This window comes from Nycticebus coucang, chromosome 6 (genome assembly GCF_027406575.1).
Source record: "Nycticebus coucang isolate mNycCou1 chromosome 6, mNycCou1.pri, whole genome shotgun sequence".
NCBI classification, from domain to species: domain Eukaryota; kingdom Metazoa; phylum Chordata; class Mammalia; order Primates; family Lorisidae; genus Nycticebus; species Nycticebus coucang.
In genome coordinates this window covers 69,013,741-69,020,148 of record NC_069785.1, presented here as the reverse complement: position 1 = coordinate 69,020,148, position 6,408 = coordinate 69,013,741, and positions in this window count along the sequence as shown.

Below are 6,408 nucleotides of genomic sequence, written 5' to 3'. Positions count from 1 at the left end.
ATTGTAAAGGATCTTAATTGGTCTAATCATGATATTGCTGGGTCTCAGGGAATAGTGAAGCCTGAAGGGAGAGAGAGAGATGGGGGAACCGTTGGTTGATGGAACAGTCAGAACATACACAACACTTATTAAGTTTGCCAGGATATATGGGTATAGTTTGTGATGCCCCAGAACAATTACTATAGTAACATCAAAAATCACTTATCACAGGCGGTGCCTATCGCTCAGTGGGTAGGGCGCCAGCCACATACACTGAGGCTGGCAAGTTCAAACCCGGCCCAGGGCCAGCTAAAACAACAATGGCAACCACAACAACAACAAAAAAAATAGCCGGGCATTGTGGCAGGCGCCTGTAGTCCCAGCTACTTGGGAGGCTGAGGCAAGAGAATTGCTTAAGCCCAAGAGTTTGAGGTTGCACTCGTCCCTTGAGACTCTGTTTCAAAAAAAAAAAAAAAATCACTTCTCACAGATTTCCATAACAGATGTAATAATAATAAAAAAGTTTGAAATATTGTGAGAATTACCAAAATGAGACAGAGACACAAACTGAGCACGTGCTGTTGGAAAAACGGCACTGATAGATTTGCTCAATGCAGAGTTTTCACAAACCTTCAATTTGTAAAAAATGCCATATTTTCAAAATGCAATAAAGCAAACTGTAATGGGGTAATAAGGTATGTCTGCATTTGTTAAAGTAGGCATAATTGGTGGAGTACTCAGTTCTTCAGAAATTAAGGACCCCGGCCAGGCATAGTGGTTCACACCTGTAATCCTAGCACTCTGGGGGGCCGAGGTGGGGGGATTGCCTTGAGCTCAGAGGTTTGAGACCAGCCTGAGCAAGAGCGAGACCCTATCTCTAAAAATAGCCAGGTATTGTGGCAGGTACCTATAGTCCTAGCTATTAGGGAGGCTGAGGCAAGAGAATTGCTTAAGCCCAAGAGTTGGAGGTTGCTATGAGCTATGACACCACAGCACTCTACTGAGGATGACAAAGTAAGACTCTGTCTCAAAAAATAAATAAATACAAATAAAAATAAAAATAAAAATAGAAAATAAAACTGAGGCAAGAGGACCGCTTGAGCCCGAGTTGGAGGTTGATGTGAGCTATGATGTCGCCATGGTACTCTACCCATGGCGACAGCTGTCTCAAAAGAAAAAAAAGAAAAAAGGAAAGAAATTAAGGACCCCATTGTCGGAAGCCATATAAGGTACAGCTCGGCCTTACTTCCTTTTTAGGTAAAAAACAGTTTTACCTTTTCCCGGTAACTTTACCTGGCAACTAGCCAACCAATCACCTTATGCCCCGTCTTACTTACTCTAGCCAATCCCCAGTTAACAACTCCTCTGAACCTCCCAACAAGACCCACCCACCTTCCCTGTAATGCTTATAAGGCACAAGTTTTTTCAATAAAGTTGGAGACTTGATCAGAAAACTGTCTTGTCTCCCTTTCTCGCGCCCCTTGTTTGTTTTTCTCCTTTAGGTGGTTCCTGCGTCCCCCGTTGCTGTCCTGCGAGTCGGGACACCCCATTTTTACATTGAATATTGGCTTTTTACTCGGAGATCCTTTTGAGTAACTTAGCCAATGATTTTCTCCTACCTATGTACACAAGAAAATAAACAAAGGAATAGAAGACAAAAATCTCTGCAAATTTCTGAAAGCCAGAGTTCATGTCCCCTGCAGTAATTGCCATTTCCTGCCAGGCTTTTTTCCTGACCCAGTAAGACATTTGAGGCCTTTAGCTGAATCCAGCCCAATTAATTATTGAATCAAAGCCTATCCTTGACCCAGTCTAGTTTCTGTCCCAACTTCTGAACCCATGAACAACAATTTGCACAAACTCAGCTCACAACACAAATACATGGACCTCTGGAATGCAGGAGAGAACTTAACCACAATCCCTAGTTGCTGCGAGAGAACAGTGAACACATGGGCCAGGCAAATACTTCATTTGGTCACTTGCTGCTCCTGGGGTGGGGGTGGGGTACTGGAAGCTCTATTTAGCATCCCACTTCTGATGCCAGCTGTTAAAAGAAAAACTTTAGACAAATTAAATTGAACAGAGTTTCACTGAGCAAAGAACAAATTGCAAATCAGGCAGCCCCAAAACCAGAATAGGTTCAGAGTGATTCCATTTTGATTTGGTCCAGCCTGTTGGGGCCTACAGTGGGGGCTTAGTCTAAAACAATGGCCTCTCATAATTTTGTTTTATACTCTAAAACAGTTTTCAGTGACAAAATAGTCTTCTTGTGCTGAGAATTACTTGTGTGCATTATTGTGAAAATACTAGCTATCATAGTCTTCATGTTTTTGGAAACACTCCAAAATGTAAATTTGCAAATTTAACATATTAGTTTAATTTTTTTTCTGTCTTGTTATTTGTGGCAATCTGCTAGTTTCCACCAACATCTTTTCACCCATTCTCCCGCAGTTATCGAAGCCCTGAATTTTTACTAGGCACATGGCCACCAAGATTAAAGACTACCTTCCTGGGCAGTGTCTGTGGCTCACTGGGTAGGGCACCGGCCCCATATACTGAGGGTGGCAGGTTTGAACCTGTCCCCGGCCAAACTGCAACAACAAAAAAAATAGCCAAACATTGGGGCAGGCGCCTCTAATCCCAACTACTCAGGAGGCTGAGGCAAGAGAATCGTCTAAACCTGGGAGCTGGAGGTTGCTGTGAGCTGTGATGGCACAGCACTCTACCAAGGGCAATAAAGTGAGACTCTGTCTCTAAAAAAAAAAAAAAAAAAAAAAAAAGACTACCTTCCTGGCCTCCTTTGCATCTAGGTATGTCCATATATGTGATTACATTCTGGATAGTCTGTTTTGTGTTACTATAACTGACTACCTGAGATTGGATGATTTACAAAGAAAAGAGGTTATTTAGCTCAAAATTCTGGTGACTGGAATGTTCCAGAGTGGGCATCTGCATCTTCTTTTTTTTTTTTTTCTTTAGAGACAGAGTCTCATTTTATTGCCCTCAGTAGAGTGCTATGGCGTCACAGCTCACAGCTCCATCTCCTGGGCTCAGGTGATTCTCTTGCCTCTCCCTCCGGAAGAGCTGGGACTACAGGCACCTGCCACAATGCCCAGCTATGTTTTTGTTGCAGTTTGGCTGGGGCTGGGTTTGAACCTCGGTATATGGGGCCAGTGCCCTACCCACTGAGCCACAGGCGCCGCCCTGGGCATCTGTATCTGATGAGGACCTCAAACTGCTTCAACTCATGGTGGACAGGAGAAGAGAACATATGTAAAGAGATCACTTGGGGACAGAGGATGCAAAAGAACAAAACCAGGAACCTAGGCTCTTTTTTTTTGAGGCAGATCTCACTCTGGGTAGAGTACATGGTGTCATAACTCACAGCAACCTCAAACTCTTGGGCTTGAACAATCCTCTTGCCTCAGCCTCCTGAGCAAATGAGACTACAGGTGCCCGCCACAACACCCAGCTATTTTTTTTTCTATTTTTAGTAGAAATGGAGTCTCACTATTGCTCAGGCTGGTCTCCAACTCCTGAGCTGAAGCAATCCACCCGTTTCAGCCTTCCAGAATCATAGGATGACAGGGTGAGCCACCCTGTCTGGCACTAGATTCTTTGTTTTCTTTTTTTTTTGAGACAGAGTCTCACTTTATTGCCCTCGGTAGAGTGCTGTGGCATCACAGCTCATAGCAACCTCCAACTCCTGGGCTTAGGCAATTCTCTTGCCTCAGCCTCCCAAGTAGCTGGAACTACAGGCACAAGCCACTTCTGGTATATGGGGTCAATGCCCTACTCACTGAGCCACAGGTGCCGCCCACAAGTCTCTTTTTAACAATAGAATTAGTACTTTCCTGTGAGAGTGAGAACTACTACTATTGCCAGAAGGGCACCAATCCATTCATGCTGGATCTGTCCCCAAGACACAAATGCCTCCCACTAGGCCCCCATCTCCCACCAGTGCCATGATGGAGATCAAATTTCAACATGGGTTTTGATGGGAACAAACCATATCCACTGGATAATGGGAGGTAGTCAGAGGTGTATGCAACTTCTGGGAAATGTTCTTACAATGTGGATCCCTGCCCTTCCTTCTTTCGTCCTTCCTGTAGACTGGAATGTAGTTGGAGTCTAGAAATCATCTTAGACAATGAGATGAAGTTGAGCATAGAATAGAATGCTCATATGGCAAAGCAAGAAGATGAGAGACTGCATTCCTACACCGCAGAGTAGCATACCAACTGTGGATTTACTAACCTCCATACTTCTTGCACATCAGGGCAAGTAGATGGCATATTTTTGTTTTTGTTGTTTTTTGAGACACAGTCTCACCTGATCACCCTGGCTATCACGCTATAGCATCATCATAGCTCACAGCAACCTCTGACTCCTGGGCTCAAGACATCCTCTTGCCTCAGCCTCCCCAGTAGCTGAGACTACACAATGCCTGGCTAATTTTTCTATTTTTAGTAGAGATCTGCTCAGGCTGGTCTCGAACTCATGAGCTCATCAAGCTACTGGCCTCTGCCTCCCAGAGTGCTAGGATTACAGGTGTGAGCCACCAGGCACAGCCCTACATGCCATAATCTTGCAATGGAGTCCTCAGGTACATGGCAGACTGTTATTGCAGCCACCCACTCTTAGCACTTACATAAGTGATGTCCAAATAACACTAGGCAATCAATAAGACTCAGAGACTTTGCTTTTTCTCTTTTCCTCTCCTCCATTCCCCTCCCATTTCCCTCTCCTCCTCTTTCTTTTGTTTGAGATCCTTCAGTTGCCCAGGGCAGAGCACAGTGGGATCACTATAGCTCACTGCAACCTCAAGACTCTCAGGCTCAAGTGATCCTTCTACCTTAGACTCTCAAGTAGCCAAGACTACAGTTACTGCACCACCATGTCCACCTAATATTTTCTGTTTTGTACAGATGGACTCCTACTATGTTGCCCAAACCCATCTTAAACTTCAGGCCCCATGTGATCCTCATGCCTTAACCTCCCCAAATGCTAGGATTATATGCATGAGCCACTGTGCCTGGCCTGACTTCACTTTTTCATGTGAGATACAGATAGTTTGTGGTCTTTTGCTTTAAAAATATTTACCCCATTTCTCTTATTCCAAACCTCATTTCTGAGAACCTATCTAGATCTGTGGTGGACTGGGTTTCCTATGTGCCAGAAAAACTTTGACATTGGGCTGGGCGCCTGTAGCTCAGCGGCTAGGGTACCAGTCACATACACAGGAGCTGGTGGGTTCGAATCCAGCCTGGGCCTGCCAAACAACAATGACAATTACAACCAAAAAATAGCCGGGCTGGGCAGCGCCTGTGGCTCAGTGTGTAGGGTGCTGGCCCCATATACCGAGGGTGGTGGGTTCTAACCCAGCCCCAGCCAAACTGCAACAAAAAAATAGCTGGGTGTTGTGGGGGGCGCCTTTAGTCCCAGCTACTTGGCAATTCTCTTGCCTAAGCCCAAGAGCTGGAAGTTGCTGTGAGCTGTGATGCCAGAGTTCTCTACAGAGGGCGACAAAGTGAGACTCTGTCTCAAAAAAAAATAGCCGGGTGTTTTGGTGGGCACCTGTAGTCCCAGCTACTTGGGAGGCTGAGGCAAGAGAATCACTTAAGCCCAAGAGTTTGAGGTTGCTGTGAGCTGTGACTCCACAGCACTCTACGGAGATCGACTAAGTGAGACTCTGTCTCAAAAACAAAACAAAACAAAACTTTGACATTGTATAGAGGCAGTTCCTGACTTACAAACTTCTGACAATATAAAATTCGCACTTATGAGCAGAGGTTATTACAGATAATAGGTAAATGTACCTGTTTCAACTTACATACGAATTCAACTTAAGAACAAACCTAGAGAACCTATCTCCTTCCTGGGGACTGCCTGTCACACAGGACAAGTGGCATCCCAGCCAGCTCATGGAGCTGGGGGGTGCAGACGTGCTGCCTCTGCCTTGGCAATGTTGGTGCAGTGGCAGCAAGCAGCAGAACCAGCCGGCTGGAGGTTGGGCAGGGGGGCCCCATTTCCTAGGCCTGGGAATGAAAGGGATTGTAGCCATTCATTTGCAACCCAGACATGTCCCAGACATGCTAAATGTAACTACCCAGGGCCAGACATGTTCCAGACATGTCCCAGACACACTAATGTAACTACAGAGGGCCCCATGCGACTATATATACCCCTAGACAAATAGCCTAGGGACAGACAGACAGAGGGAGAGCTTTTCTCTCCTGAATTGTTTTCTCTCTGCCAGGAGCTCTGGCACTTCTGTATTCTTTTCTGTAAATAAATCCTGTCTTACCACTGATCTGTGGTCCGTGGATTCATTCTTCGAATCACCCAGACCAAGAACCTACTGAAGAGCAAAATTCCGGGTATCACCTGCACTTGGTTTTTTAATAGCCTTCATGTTTTAATACTATT